The following is a 21571-nucleotide window of genomic DNA, read 5'->3' as shown; positions in this document are numbered from 1 at the left end:
TAAAATACAATACATGGGAGACAAATTCTCCAGCACCAGCCAAGCCTGGGGAGCAACTCTAAAGCCCCACCCTGAGTGATGAAAAAGGCCTAGAAATGCCTCACTCTTTGTGTTATCTAAAAAAATACATGGGAAACTTGTAGGCACTTTACATTATAGCAAAAATGCCTAGAAATGTCCCACAGGTTTTGTTAGGAAAAAATGCAATACATGGAAGAAAAAATTCTCCAGCACCAGCCAAGCCTGGTGAGCCACTTAAAAGCCAAAACCTGAGTGCTGAAAAATGCCTAGAAATGTCTCACTCTTCGTGTTATGTAAAAAAAAAATGATATGGGACACTTGTAGGCACTTTACATAATAGCAAAAATGCCTAGAAATGTCCCACACGTTTTGTTAGGGAAAAATACAATACATGGGAGAAAATATTCTCCAGCACCAGCCAAGCCCGGGGACCCACTCTAAAGCCCCACCCTGAGTTCTGAAAAATTCCTACAAATGTCTAACTCTTTGTGTTAGGTAAAAAAAACAAAAAATACATGGGACACTTGTAGGCACTTTACATTATAGCAAAAATGCCTAGAAATGTCAAACGTTTTGTTAGGGAAAAATACAATACATGGGAGAAAAAATTCTCCAGCACCAGCCAAGCAGGTGAACACACTCTGAAGGCCCACCCTGAGTGATGAAAAATGCCTAGAAATGTCTGACTCTTTGTGTTAGGTAAAAACAAAAAGTAAAAATACATGGGATACTTGTAGGCACTTTACATTATAGCAAAAATGACGAGAAATGTCCCACGCGTTTTGTTAGGGAAAAATGAAATACATGGGAGAAAAAATTCTCCAGCACCAGCCAAGCCTGGTGAGCCACTCTAAAGCCAAAACCTGAGTGCTGAAAAATGCCTAGAAATGTCTCACTCTTCGTGTTAGGTAAAAACTAAAAAAAAAATACATGTGACACTTGTAGGCACTTTACATAATAGCAAAAATGCCTAGAAATGTCCCACAGGTTTTGGTAGGAAAAAATACAATACATGGAAGAAAAAATTCTCCAGCACCAGCCAAGCCCGGGGACCCACTCTAAAGCCCCACCCTGAGTGCTGAAAATGCCTACAAATGTCTAACTCTTTGTGTTAGGTAAAAAAAATAAAAATATATGGGACACTTGTAGGCACTTTACATTATAGCAAAAATGCCTAGAAATGTCACAAACGTTTTGTTAGGGAAAAATACAATACATGGGGGAAAGAATTCTCCAGCACCAGCCAAGCCGGGGAACACACTCTGAAGGCCCACCCTGAGTGATGAAAAATGCCAAGAAATGTCTCACTCTTTGTGTTAGATAAAAACAAAAAGTCAAAATACATGGGACACTTGTAGGCACTTTACATCATAGCAAAAATGCCTAGAAATGTCAAACGTTTTGTTAGGGAAAAATACAATACATGGTAGAAACAATTCTCCAGCACCAGCCAAGCCCGGGGACCCCCTCTAAGGCCCCACCCTGAGTGCTGAAAAATGCCTACAAATGTCTAACTCTTTGTGTTAGGTAAAAAAAAAAAAAGTACATGGGACACTTGTATGCACTTTACATTATAGCAAAAATGCCTAGAAATGTCCCTCACGTGTTGTTAGGGAAAAATACAATACATGGTAAAAAAATTCTCCAGCACCAGCCAAGCCCGGGGACCCACTCTAAAGCCCCACCCTGAGTGCTGAAAAATGCCTAGAAATGTCTCACTCTTTGTGTTAGGTAAAAACTAAAAAAAAAATACATGGGACACTTGTAGGCAATTTAAATTATACCAAGAATGCCTAGAAATGTCCCAAATGTTTTGTTAGGGTAAAATACAATACATGGGAGACAAATTCTCCAGCACCAGCCAAGCCTGGGGAGCAACTCTAAAGCCCCATCCTGAGTGATGAAAAAGGCCTAGAAATGTCTCACTCTTTGTGTTATCTAAAAAAATACATGGGAAACTTGTAGGCACTTTACATTATAGCAAAAATGCCTAGAAATGTCCCACAGGTTTTGTTAGGAAAAAATGCAATACATGGAAGAAAAAATTAACCAGCACCAGCCAAGCCTGGTGAGCCACTTAAAAGCCAAAACCTGAGTGCTGAAAAATGCCTAGAAATGTCTCACTCTTCGTGTTATGTAAAAAAAAAATGATATGGGACACTTGTAGGCACTTTACATAGTAGCAAAAATGCCTAGAAATGTCCCACACGTTTTGTTAGGGAAAAATACAATACATGGGAGAAAATATTCTCCAGCACCAGCCAAGCCCGGGGACCCACTCTAAAGCCCCACCCTGAGTTCTGAAAAATTCCTACAAATGTCTAACTCTTTGTGTTAGGTAAAAAAAACAAAAAATACATGGGACACTTGTAGGCGCTTTACATTATAGCAAAAATGCCTAGAAATGTCAAACGTTTTGTTAGGGAAAAATACAATACATGGGAGAAAAAATTCTCCAGCACCAGCCAAGCAGGTGAACACACTCTGAAGGCCCACCCTGAGTGATGAAAAATGCCTAGAAATGTCTCACTCTTTGTGTTAGGTAAAAACAAAAAGTAAAAATACATGGGATACTTGTAGACACTTTACATTATAGCAAAAATGACGAGAAATGTCCCACACGTTTTGTTAGGGAAAAATGAAATACATGGGAGAAAAAATTCTCCAGCACCAGCCAAGCCTGGTGAGCCACTCTAAAGCCAAAACCTGAGTGCTGAGAAATTCCTAGAAATGGCTCATTCTTTGTGTTATGTAAGAAAACAACATGGGACACTTGTAGGCACTTTATAGTATTACAAGAATGCCTAGAAATGTCCCAAATGTTTTGTTAGGGAAAAATACAATACATGGTAGAAACAATTCTCCAGCACCAGCCAAGCCTGGGGAGCAACTCTAAAGCCCCATCCTGAGTGATGAAAAAGGCCTAGAAATGTCTCACTCTTTGTGTTATCTAAAAAAATACATGGGAAACTTGTAGGCACTTTACATTATAGCAAAAATGCCTAGAAATGTCCCACAGGTTTTGTTAGGAAAAAATGCAATACATGGAAGAAAAAATTCTCCAGCACCAGCCAAGCCTGGTGAGCCACTTAAAAGCCAAAACCTGAGTGCTGAAAAATGCCTAGAAATGTCTCACTCTTCGTGTTATGTAAAAAAAAAATGATATGGGACACTTGTAGGCACCTTACATAGTAGCAAAAATGCCTAGAAATGTCCCACACGTTTTGTTAGGGAAAAATACAATACATGGGAGAAAATATTCTCCAGCACCAGCCAAGCCCGGGGACCCACTCTAAAGCCCCACCCTGAGTTCTGAAAAATTCCTACAAATGTCTAACTCTTTGTGTTAGGTAAAAAAAACAAAAAATACATGGGACACTTGTAGGCGCTTTACATTATAGCAAAAATGCCTAGAAATGTCAAACGTTTTGTTAGGGAAAAATACAATACATGGGAGAAAAAATTCTCCAGCACCAGCCAAGCAGGTGAACACACTCTGAAGGCCCACCCTGAGTGATGAAAAATGCCTAGAAATGTCTCACTCTTTGTGTTAGGTAAAAACAAAAAGTAAAAATACATGGGATACTTGTAGACACTTTACATTATAGCAAAAATGACGAGAAATGTCCCACACGTTTTGTTAGGGAAAAATGAAATACATGGGAGAAAAAATTCTCCAGCACCAGCCAAGCCTGGTGAGCCACTCTAAAGCCAAAACCTGAGTGCTGAGAAATTCCTAGAAATGGCTCATTCTTTGTGTTATGTAAGAAAACAACATGGGACACTTGTAGGCACTTTATATTATTACAAGAATGCCTAGAAATGTCCCAAATGTTTTGTTAGGGAAAAATACAATACATGGTAGAAACAATTCTCCAGCACCAGCCAAGCCCGGGGACCCCCTCTAAAACCAGAACCTGAGTGCTGAAAAATGCCTAGAAATGTCTCACTCTTTGTGTTAGGTAAAAACTAAAAAAAAATACATGGGACACTTGTAGGAACTTTAAATTATAGGTAAAATGCCTAGAAATTTCCCACACGTTTTGTTAGGAATAAATACAATACATGGAAGAAAAAATTCTCCAGCACCAGCCAAGCCCGAGAACCCACTCTAAAGCCCCAACCTGAGTGCTGAAAAATGCCTAGAAATTTCTCACTCTTTGTATTAGGTAAAAAAAATTTAAATATATGGGACACTTGTAGGCACTTTACATTATATCAAAAATGCCTAGAAATGTCACAAACGTTTTGTTAGGGAAAAATACAATACATGGTAGAAAAAATTCTCCAGCACCAGCCAAGCCCGGGGATCCACTCTAAAGCCCCACCCTGAGTGCTGAAAAATGCCTAGAAATGTCTCACTCTTTGTGTTAGGTAAAAACTAAAAAAAAAATATATGGGACACTTGTAGGCACTTTACATTATAGCAAAAATGCCTAGAAATGTCCGACACATTTTATTAGGGAAAAATACAATACAGGGGAGAAAAAAATCTACAGCACCAGCCAGGCCTGGGGAGCCACCCCAAAGCCCAAACCTGAGTGCTAAAAAATGCCTAGAAATGTCTCACTCTTTGTGTTATGTAAAAAATTACATGGGACACTTGTAGGCACTTTACATTATAGCAAAAATGCCTAGAAATGTCCCACACATTTTGTTAGGGAAAAATACAATACATGGGAGAAAACATTCTCCAGCACCAGCCAAGCCTGGGGAGCCACTCTAAAGCCCAACATTACTGATGAAAGATGCCTAGAAATGTCTCACTCTTTGTGTTCTGTAAAAAAATACATTGGACACATGTTGGCACTTTACATTATAGCAAAAATGCCTCGATATGTCCCACACGTTTTATTAGGGAAAAATACAATACATCGGAGAAAAAATTCTCCAGCACAAGCCAAGCCCGGGACCCTCTCTGAAGGCCCACCCTGAGTGATGAAAAATGCCTAGAAATGTCTCTCTCTTTGTGTTAGGTAAATACAAAAAAAATACATGGGACACTTGTAGGCACTTTAAATTATAGCAAAAATGCCTAAAAATTTCCCACACGTTTTGTTAGGAATAAATACAATACATGGAAGAAAAAATTCTCCAGCACCAGCAAATCCCGAGAACCCACTCTAAAGCCCCAACCTGAGTGCTGAAAAATGCCTAGAAATTTCTCACTCTTTGTAGTAGGTAAAAAAAATTTAAATATATGGGACACTTGTAGGCACTTTACATTATATCAAAAATGCCTAGAAATGTCACAAACGTTTTGTTAGGGAAAAATACAATACATTGGAGAAAGACTTCTCAAGCACCAGTCAAGCCGGGGAACACACTCTGAAGGCCCACCCTGAACCCTGAGTGATGAAAAATGCCTAGAAATGTCTCACTCTTTGTTATAGGTAAAAACAAAAAGTAAAAATACATGGGATATTTGTAGGCACTTTACATTATAGCAAAAATGACGAGAAAAGTCCCACAGGTTTTGTTAGGGAAAAATGAAATACTTGGGAGAAAAATTTCTCCAGCACCAGCCAAGCCTGGTGAGCCACTCTAAAGCCAAAACCTGAGTGCTGAAAAATGCCTAGAAATGTCTCACTCTTCGTGTTATTTAAAAAAATGAAATGGGACACTTGTAGGCAATTTACATTATAGCAAAAATTCCTAGAAATGTTCCACACGTTTTGTTAGGGAAAATTTCAATACATGGGAGAAAAAATTATCCAGCACCAGCCAAGCCTGGGGACCCACTCTGAAGCCCAATCCTGAGTGATTTAAAAAAGCTTAGAAATGTCTCACTCATTGTGTTAGTTAAAAAAAATAAAAATACATGGGACACTTGTAGGCACTTTACAGTGTAGCCAAAATGCCTCGAAATGTCCCACATGTTTTATTAGGGAAAAATACAATACATGGGAAAAAAAATTCTCCAGTACCACCAAAGCCCGGGAACCCACTCTGAAGGCCAATCCTGAGTGATGAAAAAGGCCTACAAATGTCTCACTCTTTGTGTTACGTAAAAATTACATGGGACACTTGTAGGCACTTTACAGTATAGCAAAAATGCCTCAAATGTCCCACACTTTGTATTGGGGAAAAATACAATACATGGGAGAAAAAATAATGCAGCACCAGCCAAGCCCGGGGACCCACTCTGAAGCCCAATCCTGAGTGATTTAAAAAAGCTTAGAAATGTCTCACTCATTGTGTTAGTTAAAAAAAATAAAAATACATGGGACACTTGTAGGCACTTTACTGTGTAGCCAAAATGCCTCGAAATGTCCCACATGTTTTGTTAGGGAAAAATACAGTACATGGTAGAAAAAATTCTCCAGCACCAGCCAAGCTCGAGGACCAACTCTAAAGCCCCACCCTGAGTGCTGAAAAATGCCTACAGCTGTCTCACTCTTTGTGTTAGGTAAAAAAAATTAAAATAAATGGGACACTTGTAGGCACTTTACAGTATAGCAAAAATGCCTCGAAATGTCCCACACGTTGTATTGGGGAAAAATACAATACATGGGAGAAAAACTTATCCAGCACCAGCCAAGCCCGGGGACCCACTCTAAAGCCCCACCCTGAGTGCTGAAAAATAGCTAGAAATGTCTCACTCTTTGTGTTATGTAAAAAATTAAATGGGAAACTTGTAGGCACTTTACATTATAGCAAAAATGCCTAGAAATGTCCGACACATTTTGTTAGGGAAAAATACAATACATGGTAGAAAAAATTCTCCAGCACCAGCCAAGCCCTGAGACCCACTCTAAAGCCCCACCCTGAGTGCTGAAAAATGCCTACAAATGTCTAACTCTTTGTGTTAGGTAAAAAAAAAAAAAAAAACATGGGACACTTGTAGGCACTTTACATTATAGCAAAAATGCCTAGAAATGTCAAACGTTTTGTTAGGGAAAAATACAATACATGAGAGAAAGAATTCTCCAGCACCAGCCAAGCAGGGTAACACACTCTGAAGGCCCACCCTGAGTGATGAAAAATGCCTAGAAATGTCTCACTCTTTGTGTTTGGTAAAAACAAAAAGTAAAAATACATGGGATACTTGTAGGCACTTTACATTATAGCAAAAATGCCGAGAAATGTCCTTCACGTGTTGTTAGGGAAAAATGAAATACATGGGAGAAAAAATTCTCCAGCACCAGCCAATCCTGGTGAGCCACTCTAAAGCCCAAACCTGAGTGCTGAAAAATGCCTAGAAATGTCCCGCACGTTTTGTTAGGGAAAAATGAAATACATGGGAGAAAAAATTCTCCAGCACCAGCCAAGCCCGGGGACCCACTCTAAAGCCCCACCCTGAGTGCTGAAAAATGCCTACAGCTGTCTCACTCTTTGTGTTAGGTAAAAAAAAATTAAAATAAATGGGACACTTGTAGGCACTTTACAGTATAGCAAAAATGCCTCGAATGGTCCCACACGTTGTATTGGGGAAAAATACAATACATGGGAGAAAAAATTATCCAACACCAGCCAAGCCCGGGGACCCACTCTAAAGCCCCACTCTGAGTGCTGAAAGATGACTAGAAATGTCTCACTCTTTGTGTTATGTAAACATTTACATGGGACACTTGTGGGCACTTTACATTATAGCAAAAATGCTTAGAAATGTCCCACACGTTTTGTTAGGGAAAAATTCAATACATGGGAGAAAAAATTATCCAGCACCAGCCAATCCCGGGGACCCACTCTGAACCCCAATCCTGAGTGATTTAGAAAAGGCTAGAAACGTCTCACTCTTTGTGTTAGGTAAAAAAAATCAAAATAACTGCGACACTTGTAGGCACTTTACAGTATAGCAAAAATGCCTAGAAATGTCCCAAATGTTTTGTTAGGGAAAAATACAGTACATGGTAGAACAAATTCTCCAGCACCAGCCAAGCTCGGGGACCAACTCTAAAGCCCAACCCTGAGTGCTGAAAAATGCCTACAGCTGTCGTACTCTTGGTGTTAGGTAAAACATTTTTTAAATACATGGGACACTTGTAGGCACTTTACAGTATAGCAAAAATCCCTCGAAATGTCCCACACGTTTTGTTAGGGAAAAATACAATACATGGGGAAAAAAATTCTCCAGTACCACCAAAGCCCGGGAAACCACTCTGAAGGCCCACCCTGAGTGATGAAACATGCCTAGAAATGTCTCACTCTTTGTGTTATGTAAAAAAATACATGGGACACTTGTAGGCACTTTACAGTATAGCAAAAATGCCTCGAAATGTCCCACACGTTGTATTGGGGGAAAATACAATACATGGGAGAAACAATTCTCCAGCACCAGCCAAGCCCGGGAAACCACTCTAAAGCCCCACCCTGAGTGCTGAAAAATACCTAGAAATGTCTCACTCTTTGTGTTATGTAAACATTTACATGGGACACTTGTGGGCACTTTACATTATAGCAAAAATGCCTAGAAATGTCCCAAATGTTTTGTTAGGGAAAAATACAGTACATGGTAGAAAAAATTCTCCAGCACCAGCCAAGCTCGGGGACCAACTCTAAAGCCCCACCCTGAGTGCTGAAAAATGCCTACAGCTGTCGGACTCTTTGTGTTAGGTAAAACATTTTTTAAATACATGGGACACTTGTAGGCACTTTACAGTATAGCAAAAATCCCTCGAAATGTCTCACACGTTTTGTTAGGGAAAAATATAATACATGGGAGAAAAAATTCTCCATCCCCAAGCAAGCCTGGGAAGCCACTCTACAGCCCAACCCTGAGTGCTGAAAAATGCCTAGAAATGTCTCATTCTTTGTGTTATGTAAGAAAATGACATGGGACACTTGTAGGCACTTTATATCATAACAAGAATGCCTAGAAATGTCCCAAATGTTTTGTAAGGGAAAAATACAATTCATGGTAGAAACAATTCTCCAGCACCAGCCAAGCCCGGGGACCCACAGTAAAGGCCCACCCTGTGTGCTGAAAAATGCCTACAGCTGTCTCACTCTTTGTGTTAGGTAAAAAAAATTAAAATAAATGGGACACTTGTAGGCACTTTACAGTATAGAAAAAAATGCCTCGAAATGTCCCACACGTTGTATTGGGGGAAAATACAATACATGGGAGAAAAAATTCTCCAGCAGCAGCCCGGTCCGGGGAGCCACTCTAAAGCCCAAACCTGAGTGCTGAAAAATGCCTAGTAATGTCTCACTCTTCGTGTTATGTAAGAAAAAATGAAATGGGACACTTGTAGGCACTTTACATTATAGCAAAAATGTCTAGAAATGTCCCACACGTTTTGTTAGGGAAAAATTCAATACATGGGAGAAAAAATTATCCAGCACCAGCCAAGCCCGGGGACCCACTCTGAACCCCAATCCTGAGTGATTTAAAAAAGCCTAGAAATGTCTCACTCGTTGTGTTAGTTAAAAAAAATTAAAATACATGGGACACTTGTAGGCACTTTACAGTGTAGCCAAAATGCCTCGAAATGTCCCACATGTTTTACTAGGATAAAATACAATACATGGGGGAAAAAATTCTCCAGTACAACCCAAGCCCAGGAACCCACTCTGAAGGCCCACCCTGAGTGATCAAAAATGCCTAGAAATGTCTCACTCTTTGTGTTATGTAAACATTTACATGGGACACTTGTGGGCACTTTACATTATAGCAAAAATGCCTAGAGATGTCCGAAATGTTTTGTTAGGGAAAAATACAGTACATGGTAGAAAAAATTCTCCAGCACCAGCCAAGCTCGGGGACCAACTCTATAGCCCCACCCTGAGTGCTGAAAAATGCCTACAGCTGTCTCACTCTTTGTGTTAGGTAAAAAAAATTAAAATAAATGGGACACTTGTAGGCACTTTACAGTATAGAAAGAAATTCCTCGAAATGTCCCACACGTTGTATTGGGGAAAAATACAATACATGGGAGAAAAAATTCTCCAGCAGCAGCCCGTCCCGGGGAGCCACTCTAAAGCCCAAACCTGAGTGCTGAAAAATGCCTAGTAATGTCTCACTCTTCGTGTTATGTAAAAAAAAAATGAAATGGGACACTTGTAGGCACTTTATATTATAGCAAAAATGCCTAGAAATGTCCCACACGTTTTGTTAGGGGAAAATACAATACATGGGAGAAAAAATTCTCCAGCACCAGCCAAGCCCTGGGACCCACTCTGATGCCCCATCCTGAGTGATTTAAAAAAGGCCAGAAACGTCTCACTCTTTTAGTTAGGTTAAAAAAAAAAAAAATACATGGGACACTTGTAGGCACCTTACAGTGTAGCAAAAATGCCTCGATATGTCCCACACGTTTTATTAGCGAAAAATACAATACATGGGATAAAAAATTCTCCAGCACCAGCCAAGCCCGGGAACCCACTCTGACTACCCACCCTGTGTGATGAAAAAAGTTTAGAAACGTTTCACTCTTTGTGTTAGATAAAACATTTTTTTAATACATGGGACACTTGTAGGCACTTTACAGTATAGCAAAAATGCCTAGAAATGTCCCAAATGTTTTGTTAGGGAAAAATACAGTACATGGTAGAAAAAATTCTCCAGCACCAGCCAAGCTCGGGGACCAACTCTAAAGCCCCACCCTGAGTGCTGAAAAATGCCTAAAGCTGTCGTACTCTTTGTGTTAGGTATAACATTTTTTAAATACATGGGACACTTGTAGGCACTTTACAGTACAGCAAAAATCCCTCGAAATGTCCCACACGTTTTGTTAGGGAAAAATACAATACACGGGAGAAAAAAATCTCCAGCCCCAACCAAGCCTTTGGAAGCCACTCTAAAGCCCAACCCTGAGTGCTGCAAAATGCCTAGAAATGTCTTACTCGTTGTGTTATGTAAAAAATACATGGGACACTTGTAGGCATTTTACATTATATCAAAAATGCCTAGAAATGTCTAGAAACGTCTCACTCTTTGTGTTAGGTAAAAAAAATGACATGGGACACTTGTAGACACTTTACATTATAGCAAAAATGCCTAGAAATGTCCCACACGTTTTGTTAAGGAAAAAATACAATACATTGGAGAAAAATTGTCCAGCACCAGCCATGCCCGGGGACCCACTTTGAAGCCCCATTCTGAGTGATTTAAAAAAGCCTACTAACGTCTCACTCTTTGTGTTAGGTAAAAACACAATTAATGTGACACTTGTAGGCACTTTACATTGTAGCAAAAATGCCTAGAAATGTCCCAACCAATCAGAATGAGCGGACGCTTCTAGGCACTTATCATTGAGTGCCTAAATGACCTCAACAACTATGCACGGTTTGAGGCAGCCAACATCCTTCCATCCGCGAGACTGGCCGAGGACCGAGACGATGACTGCACTCTGTCCCTGAAGGTGGCTGACGTGAGGCGAGAGCTTCAAAGAGTGAAGCCTCGAAAGTCATCTGGGCCCGATGGAGTTCCAGGCCGCGTCCTCAGGGGGTGCGCCGACCAGCTAGCGGAGGTCTTCACCTCCATATTCAACCTCTCCCTACAACTGTCAACAGTCCCCACCTGCTTCAAGCAGGCCACCATCATCCCCATACCTAAGAAATCAACCATCACCTGCTTAAACGACTACCACCCTGTAGCACTGACCTCCAACATCATGAAGTGCTTCGAGCGGCTGGTCAAAACCCACATATGCTCCACCCTTCCTGACACCCTTGACCCCTTCCAATTTGCATACCGCCCCAACCGATCGACGGACAATGCCATCGCCCTGACAACACACACCACCCTCTCCCACCTGGAAAAGGCCAACACATATGTGAGGATGCTGTTCGTGGACTACAGCTCCGCGTTCAACACAATTGTGCCTGCCAAACTCTGTCCCTTAAAACCCCCCTGTGTAACTGGATCTTGAACTTCCTGACGAGCAGACCCCAGGTCGTGAGAATCGGTAACCACACCTCCTCCTCACTGACCCTGAGCACCTCATCCTTATGTTTGCAGATGACAACACCATCCTGGGTCTCATCTCCAACAACGACGAGACCGCCTACAGAGATGAGGTTAGAGGCTTGGAAACATGGTGCCAAGAGAACAACCTGTCTCTCAACGTTTGCAAGACCAAAGAGATGATCGTGGACTTCAGGAAGCTGCAGAGGGGGGGTCACGGCCCGTTACACATTGATGGAGCTGTAGTGGAGAGAGTCTCCGAATTCAAGTTCCTCGGTGTGTTCATCACGGATGACCTGACCTGGTCCAAACAAGCGGACTCTGTGGTCAAAACTTCACAAAAGCGTTCATACTTCCTGAGGAGACTCAAGAAGTTTGGCATGGCTGCAAAAACACTTACAAACTTCTACAGGTGCACCATTGAGAGCATCCTCTCAAGCTGCACTACTGCCTGGTTTGGTAGTTGCTCCGCTGCTGATCGCAAGGCCCTGCAGAGGGTGGTGAAGACAGCGGAGCGCATCATCGGCTGCCATCTCCCTTCCGTGCAACTCATCTACAATACAAGATGTCTGAGAAAAGCACGGAAGATCATCAAGGACCACATCCATCCAGGCTGTGGACTTCTCACACTGTTGCCGTCTGGCAGACGTTACCGGAGCATCCGAGCACGGACTACCAGACTCACAAACAGCTTCTACCCCCAGGCCATTAGGCTTCTGAACAATCAACACTGACCCCCTTAACAGTCATCATGTACATTCTGCTCCCACACTCATACAAATACACTTACTCAACATATATTCATTTTATTTAATATTCTCCACTTCGTCACCCTGTAAACTGCTGCTTCATTTTGACTTTTATCTGCCTATGTAATACCTATATGCATATTATTTAATTTAATTTAATATTACCCACTCCTACACCCTGTAAACTGCTGCTTCACTTGACTTTGACTTTGACTTGACTATGTTATATGTATACATATATTCATATTCATATTATTTGATTTAATATTCCATTCACCCTGTAAACTACTGCTTCACTTGACTACGTTATATGTTACGATGTGATGTTATATGTTATGTTAGATAGCATGTTGTTTTTTTTCTATCCTCTGAACAGACACCATGTACATTCTGCTCCCCGAATCATACAAATACACTTACTTCACATATACTTATCTTATTTAATATTCCCCACTTCTTCACCCTGAAAACTGTTGCTTCATTTGAATTTATCCCTAGGCGAAAAGCAGAATTAGTGTAATGGGAAATCTTATGGAAGTTACCTGATCCCCTGAAGTTAATAGGTATTCACAGCACGTCAGCACCGAGTTCTTCCGCGACAGTAACTTCAGTGAAGCGGAGAGTACGTACCGCGGGGACGGCTCTGGAGAACAAAGGGGGAGAGCAGCGGGGGGGGGGGGGGGGGGCGGAGCCGTGGAGCGAAGGTGTTATCTAATTAGCATATGATTCAGGGCCAAGCCACTGCTGAGCCTCTCTCGATTCCCCATCGGAGGAAACCAACCCGGAAAGTAACTCGTGGTTGGCTGGTAGAAGTGTTGCCATTGGTCACCCTGGGTCATTGCAGCACACACGTGGGGTAAACCCCTCCCACACAATATTAATAATAAAAATGTATTTATAAGTGTTACTAATAATATATATAATAATATTTAAAATTTATTAGTAAGCCTTTACCAAAAGCAATGCAGTTAATTAAGACATTCATTCATGTGATGCTTGATGTAATATGTGAACATATTGTACAGGGAAAAAAACATGAACGAGGTATATGTTGAGTCAAAGCTTTATTTATATACAGCACAAATATTGTACAAACACAACTGGCCTAGCCAGTGAAAAGCTAATCAGGTGAAGCTTGAAATGTCTCTTTGCAGCCTCTGGGTCATATGTTCTTTGTGGGACTCTGTCCGAATCTGACGTCTGTGGTGTGTAGCTGTGAGATCCTGTGTAGCTTCTAGTCTTATTTGAAGTGTGGCACACAGGTCGGTGAAGTCCTGGCTGTGGAAGGATGGATCGATGTCATCTGTCCCGCTTCAATCAGCTGTAGACACAAAGAGTACAATTAGCACAGTTCAATGACAACATACACCTACATGCATCTGAAAAATGATTTAATGAATCTAACCTTACCCTCTTTTTTCTCTGCCGTCTCCTGAACTCCTCAATGCTGAGGCAAGGTCCGGTTTGTTGTACTGGAAGCTCCTTCATACCGGCTCATAGTGGGTCTTAGGACGTCATAGTACAGGCAGCTGTAAAACAATATGAGTAACATGAGTTTATTATTAATAAACGGAAATAGCCTTGCTGCATCACCGTTGGAAGATCCACAGCAAAAATCCTAAACACATACTTACGTACTGCAAATGCGGACTTTCAGCGAGTCTCGGCGTAATGTGCAGTGACTGCGTCATTGTGTGCAGGAATCCGGCTGTGAAAACAAAACTATGAAATGGATCAGATAAAGTAAAGCTGGAGGATGTATTTTAAACAGCTCTTCTTTATTCATACCCTCGCTCCGCCGGCCATTTTCATCACAGCTGTGAAGAGGGAGAGTTTCCTACAAACAAACAAAAACCACGTTTATGAAAAATCTTACAGAGAACAAACTTTTCGATTTAAGTAGTTCATACATATTTAAACATGCACTAGTTCCGCTAAAGCACTCGATGCTTTATTGCACTTTTAGCCACTTTCGCGCTAATGTTCACACGTTTTTCAAATCTGAGTTAGCTTAGCAGTTAGCAATGGCTTCGCTCGTTGGCTGGGTATCACCTTTGTTCAGGGACTGTGCGTCCGTCTTCTCCGCTTCGACTCCTCCACACCGGGCCCTCAGCTTTGCTTTCCCACGCACTCATCTTCTCCTCCAGGGAAACAGCGTCGTGTCGACTTCAGCAAGTTATTAAAACCGAAAACAGAGTCACTTGTACGGAACAAACAACAGGAGCCTCGCATATCTGTGGCAGACAGACTCTGTATTCACGAGGCTGTGATTGGACATGCCGATCAGGTGATGACGCAAATGACTGACGTCCGCTTTTCAGAGTAAAGCTTCAAAACTGTCCTTTTCATCTTAAAGCAGCGGTTAAAACAGCTTTTAAATTTACATTTTATATGGTATGAGTATGTGACTGAGGACCCGTTTATGTTATCTGGTTTTAAGTTATTGTACTTACATGATTTCTGCTGTTCTGTGTTTGTACCCTCATAGTTAAATGCACATATTGTAAGTCGCTTTGGATAAAATTGTTGAGTGTTTTAATTGAATACTGAGAAAGTTTAATAAGAAGTTCAAATCATGAGGGAATTTCCAGTTTTTTGGGAGGACAGATATCTTTATGGAAAGCCAGTAGGGGACAGCGGGGTAATGTGAGACACCCAAGTATCTAGGCAATGGAACACATTTGTGGTCATTTGACCATTATGTTTTCAAGCCCCTCCCATTCCACCCTTGCCGTGAAGAAGAAGTTGGTGAAGGTGCTGTAGAAAGTATGTTTTTTCACAAAAATGTGTTTTTTGCATGTACAAGTAAATTTTCTTGCTTTGAACTTAATCAACTGTTGTGTCAAAACAAATTGAATAAGGTAGAAAAACTTATATCATACATGTTGTTGAACTTCCAACATATAAAACCATGTGATTGATGCTAGCTGAAGATTAGCCTGAATTGCTAAGAGTGTTTTCAAAAACGGTGGCTGTGGGGTAAAGTGGGACAAATGCTGTGGGGTAAAGTGAGACAGTGTCTCACTTTACCCCACCATGAAGCACAAATTAAGTTTAGTTTAAAATGCATTTTAGTGTTATATTACATTATAAATGTTTTATTTTTATTTTTTTTTTTTTTCTATTTTTGTTTTATTTTTAATGTCATAAACATTGTAGAAAAGCCATCATGCCAAGAAACTATACACCAGGAAGACAACCTGGGGCCAAACACCCCTCGCAGAGATGGAGAGTGTAGCTGCTGAGGTCATGCAATGAAAGAAGTCCTTAAGAAAAGCTGGAAGGGATAGAAATATTGACAAGAAAACCCTCAAAAGATTCATAAAGAAAAAAGAGAAAGGGAAAGTAAAATCAGTAGCCTGGGGTGCAGTAGCTGAGGTAAAGAGAATATTCACAGATGAGATGGAGGAGGAGCTTGCCAAACACTTGAAACAGCTAGCTGACCAGTTCCATGGCCTTGCTCCTGTTAAGTGCCGTGAACTGGCATTTGAATACGCAAAGAAAAACAATATCCCTGTTCCTGCCAGTTGGACAGAGATCACATGAATCATAATAATCATAAATGTGCTTAATTGACCAATCCCCTTGATTCTATTACTAGTGCGTTGTCAATCTAGCTGTAAGGATTTTAACTATTACAACATGTGTTGTTGTGGTAGTTTTAAAGTGGAAAAAGTAAGTGGACCACTTTACCCCGTAGCTGGGGTGAAGTGGGACACAAGACCACCTTTTTAAAACAATCATATTTTCAAGACATTCTGATCATTTCCATTGCTAGAAAACATCCTGAATTAATGGGAAATGTGTAAATTTTACTGATATATCATTTTAGCTCGCTTAGAGGTGAGCAAATGTAAAAAATGTCCCACATTACCTCGCTCTCCCCTAGAAATTTGGAGCTTGCAGGGCACAGACACATCATATCCTGCTTAATTTCTTCCTGTTGAGCGGATTGGTGGTAGATGTGTGGTTAACACATCCACTGTGCATTTAACCAGCACAATTGAAAAAGTGACTGTAATCATGCCACTCTGTACAGTGGTTGAGATTTAGGATTGTGTTTTGGATGATAATAAAATGCTGAAATGTGCACTGTTTAAATTTTTTTTTCATAGCATTGATTTTGCTCGTGGTATACAATGTAATTAATTATAGCACACTTACTTAACTTAAGATCAATTTACAATTTCAGGTTTTATATTTATTTTAAGCCTGGTGTACTAAGGCCAGACAGTTTAGAAAAAGGTGTTATCTGCTCCGAGGGAAACTATCCTGATTTGCGTTTGTAAAGCGCAGAGCATTGGCATTTGCATGTGAAAGCCTCCCCTAGGCCTAGGAGAAGGGGGGTCACCTCCAAACATTTTCAGGCTTGTAAAACGGCAAGACACTGATAACAAAAATTTCACCAAGAATTTCCTTCGACATTAACTGGCACAAATTCTTCTTTTCATGCAGTGTATTTGACTATGTTATATGTTATACATATATTCATATTATTTTATTTAATATTCCCCACTCCTTCACCCTGTAAACTGCTGATTCATTTAACTTTGACTTTAATTTGACTATGTTATATGTTATACATATATTCATATTACCCTAGTGTCCCACACTAGGGGTTACGGAAGTGCAATATTTGGGTCTCTCTCTGAGTAATTCAAAAGGAAACATTCCTCTGATCCTTTCCAAAGGAAACACTCCTATGCTTATCTCCAAGGGATCCTTGGTTCGCGTTCTTTCCCAGGTTTCCTATGGTTAAATCCAAAGGAATCAAAGGAAACATATGTATATCAGTTTCCTGTGTTTAGATCTCTCTCATTCTCTCTCTGTCTCTTTGTGTCTCTCACTCTCGTCCTGCATCATCACTCTGAGATCACTGTGACCCCCTTTGTTGATCCCATCTGCAGAAAGCCCCCCTGCCCCTATTAAATATACACAATTTCAAAAAAAAATTTTGGTGTGATCCAGCCTCTTGTATTTCCAGATTTCCATCACAAAAGGCATGGTGAATGAAATGGAGGCAAAAGGGGAAAAAAATGTAAATTGTTCAATTGTATTTATTAACCATTGTTCCCCTATCATGAGGCCACTTAAAGAGGACAGGTGATAGATGAATGTGCAACTCATCCTGCTGCTGCTGCTGCAGCTGCTTTTGCTGCACTTGAGCCTGAGTCAGTGAACTCCAGGTAACACCCAACCACTGGCCCACTTGCAGCACCGGCAGAGCCTGGGGACCCCGCTGGCTCTGGACTAAATGACCCTCTACGCAGAGACCCACCTCCACCACCTGCACCGGCCGGCTCTGATGGTTGGAGAGAAGCTGGGGGATCGGCTCAGGCTGCCTGGAGGTCTGGCCTGGAAGAAAGGAGGACTCAAATACCTTGGAGTCCTGAGCCCGGGGACCCACTCTTAAAGCCCCTCACCCTGAGTGCTCACCCATCGGCGTGGGTTAAAGAGCCTCGCGCCCCTGGTACTCCCTTTAAAACTTAGTCACATTTCACTGAACTGGGCTTCCACGAAAAAAGACCCAGCACCAGCACCGGCCGAGCCCGGGGACCCACTCTTAAGCCCCCCACCCTGAGTGCTCAACCATCGGCGTGGGTTAATGAGCCTCGTGCCCCTGGTACTCTCCCCCCTCACACTTAGTCACATTTCACTGAACCGGGCCTCCACGGAGAGACCAAGCACCAGCACCGGCCGAGCCCGAGGTCCCACGATAAAGCCCCAACCCTGAGTGCTGAAAATGCCTAGAAATGTCTCACTCTTTGTGTTAGGGAAAGATAGAATACTTGGGACACTTCTAGGCACTCTACATTATAGCAAAAATGCCTAGAAATGTACCACACGTTAATTGGGGAAAAATACAAAACATGGCAGAAAAAACCTCCAGATATGGTTGAGCCTGGGGCCTGAGTCAGTGAGCTCCAGGAGCCCTTACCTACCTACCACCTTCACTTTAGCCTGAGTTAGTGAGCCCCAGGAGCCCCTTCGTAACCATCACCTCCCCTTGAGCCTGAGTCAGTGAGCTCCACAAGCCCCTCTCCGGACCCCCCCATTTTCACTGTAATGCCAAAGTGTTGGTCTCATTCTAAGTAACCTTGACATTTCTTGACATTTTGCTAAAATGTTAAGTGCAAACAAGTGTCCCAAGTATTGCACATCCCTAACAACAAGAGTGGGTAATTTCTAGACATTTTGTTACAATATTAAGTGCCTAGAAGTTTCCGACTCATTCTGATTGGTCGGGACATTTCTAGGCATTTTGCTATAATTTTGAGGGCCTACAAGTGTCCCAAGTAGTGTACTTCCCTAACCACAAGTGTGGTACATTTCAAGGCGTTCTCCTACAATGATATGTGCCTACAGGTGTCCCAAGTATTTCATATCCCTGAGCCCAACTGTGGGTTATTCCTAGACATTTTGTTACAATATTAAGTGCCTAGAAGTTTCCGTCTCATTCTGATTGGTCGGGACATTTCTAGGCATTTTTCTATAATGTTAAGTGCCTACAAATGGCCCACGTATTGCCGATCCCTAACCACAAGTGTGGGACATTTCTAGGCATTTTGCTATTATGTTAAGCGCCTACAAGTGTTCCACCTATTGCACATTCCTTACCAGAAGTTTGAGACATTTACAGGCATTTTGCTATTATGTTAAGTGCCTACAAGTGTCCCACGTATTGTACTTCCCTAACCATAAGTGTGGGATATTTTGCTACAATGATAAGTGCCCACAAATGTCCCAGGTATTGTCCTTCCCTAGCCATAAGTTAGGGACATTTATAGGCATTTTGCCTCAATGAAAGTGCCTAGATGTGTCTGGCTCCGGCTCCGGCTCACTTAGAGTCGATCACGACTCTAAGTGATCGAGAAAATTGTCATGCTGATCGTTGCGATGACTGGACATTTCTAGGCATTTTGCTGCAATGATTATTGCCTAAAAGTGTCCATCTCATTCTAAGTAACCTGGACATTTCTAGTCATTTATCCTCATTGATAAGTGCCTAGAATTGTCCAGCTCATTCTAACTGATCAAGAAAATAGTCATGCTGAATGTTGCGATGTCCGGACATTTTTAGGCATTTTCACTATAATGTTAAATGCATTGAATTGTACTATTCAAGCTATTCACATCTCCATGGCAAACTGAGCTGTTGACTCTGCTGAAATTCCCTCATAATTTTAACTTCAATTGTGTTATTATACTTTCTTAGTATTCCATTAAAGCACTTTTATCCAAAGCGACATACAATAAGTTCAACTATGAGGGTACAAACACAGAACAGCAAGAATCATGTAAATACATTTACTTAACATCAGAAAGAATAAACTGATCCTCAGTCACATACTAATCCCATATAAAAGCACAATTTAAAAACTGTTACAACCACTGCTTCAAGCATGAAAAGGACATTTGTGAAGTTTTACTCTGAAAATGTCACGTCAGTCGTTAACTTAATCGCCTGAGGGCTCGCCAATCACAGCCTCGTGAATGAAGCATCTTGTCTCCCGCAGACAAAAAACTTCCGGCTCGTGTTTTTCGTGGTCCGAAGAGTGACTCTGTTTTCGGGATAAATAACTTGCTGAAGTCGACACGACACTGTTTCCCTGGAGGAGAGGATGAGTATGTTGCAAAGTAAAGCTGCGACCCCAGTGTGGAGGAGTTGAGGCGGAGAAGTTGGGCGCACAGTTCCAAAGTTATGGTAAGAGCTAAGCTACAGAGAGGAGCCATTGCTAACTGCTAAGCTAACTCTAGCTCAGGGTTGGGCAAACTTTTTGACTCGCTGCCACAATGGGTTCTTAAACTTAGACATAGGGACCGGGCCAGGAACAGTGTTTGTGTGAACTAATATAAATGACATGTAAAAATCATTACAAGAAAGGATTTGGCCTTTAACAGTTAGCAAAGCATTTATTTGCAAGGCAATTAAACAAATTTCACGATCATGAACAACACAAAAACATGTCTTAACGTGACTGATCAATCATCATGAAAACATCTGAGGCCTGCGCCCAAACCAATTACCTCACTTGAACTTCTTTATTATCTACATCAGTGGTTCTCAAATGGGGGTTTTTTCTGTGGGGAGAGATTAGCCAACAGTGGCATTAAGCCAGCACATCTTCAACAGCTTCTCAAGACCAAACATGCAAGTCACGTTGGTAAGCCACCTGAGTTTTTTAAGAGGAGACTTTGTGAATTCAGGTCATCTCAAGAGACGATGCGGAAAGCCTCCACAATATCAGCCAAAGCCCTGGAGGCCTCTTATGCCCTCTGCACAGGGGGATTGCACCTGCTTTTCACAGGTGGATAATTTTCTCTCTAGTGAGGATGTGGACAGAGCACCAGTCAAGTCGATCATAATGGGACATTTGACCAACTTGATTCAAGATTTTTATTCCTACTTTCCTGACATGGAGGAGAAATCTGCACAGCTGGATTGGGTGAGAAAGCCATTTCTCTTTCCAAAGCAAACGGAAGCAAGCTACAGGTCACTTATCAGGAAAAACTCCTGGAAGTGTCATCTGACCGTGGCCTCCAGATGAAGTTTGCTACATCCACACTTGCACAGTTTTGGGTGTGTGTGTTTTTATGTGCACAAATCTTTATTTATCATTGAGATAATAATTTTTTTGTGAAGAAGTGTTTAGGGGAGAGCGGGGTAATGTGGGACATTTTTTACATTTGTTCCCCTCTGGCGAGCTGAAATGATACATCAGTAAAATGTACACATTTCCCATTAATTCAAGATGTTTCCTAGCAATGGAAATGATCAGAATGTCTTCAGGGCAAAGGGCAGCGAAAATATGATTGTTTTAAAAAAAGTGGTCTTGTGTCCCACTTTACCCCAGCTACGGGGTAAAGTGGTCCACTTACTTTTTCCACTTTAAAACTACCATAACAACACATGTTGTATTAGTTAAAATCCTGACAGCTAGATTGACAA

At 41.4% G+C, this 21571-nt stretch overlaps 1 long non-coding RNA gene and 1 pseudogene across 2 annotated transcripts; one reads left to right on the top strand and one right to left on the bottom strand.

The window, feature by feature from the left end:
- LOC128442311 (uncharacterized) overlaps nucleotides 1-13167 on the top strand; it is an 80617-nt pseudogene extending 67450 nt beyond the window's left edge.
- Nucleotides 13168-13675: 508 nt separating this feature from the next.
- LOC128442881 (uncharacterized) lies at nucleotides 13676-14896 on the bottom strand. Of its 2 annotated transcripts, XR_008338906.1 has the most exons (5): nucleotides 14674-14896; nucleotides 14410-14458; nucleotides 14256-14343; nucleotides 14032-14150; nucleotides 13677-13942 (listed from the first exon to the last, which is right to left on the bottom strand). It is a non-coding gene; the product is annotated as an uncharacterized LOC128442881 (long non-coding RNA). The 2 variants fall into 2 exon arrangements; XR_008338905.1 differs by lacking the exons at nucleotides 14410-14458; nucleotides 14674-14896 and having other exon boundaries at nucleotides 13676-13942; nucleotides 14256-14401.
- Between the last annotated feature and the right edge of the window lie 6675 nt (nucleotides 14897-21571).

Source organism: Pleuronectes platessa, chromosome 6, assembly GCF_947347685.1.
Source record: "Pleuronectes platessa chromosome 6, fPlePla1.1, whole genome shotgun sequence".
In the NCBI taxonomy this organism is placed as follows: Eukaryota; Metazoa; Chordata; class Actinopteri; order Pleuronectiformes; family Pleuronectidae; genus Pleuronectes; species Pleuronectes platessa.
Note: the sequence above shows the minus strand (reverse complement) of the source record. Positions and strands in the feature narration are given on the sequence as shown.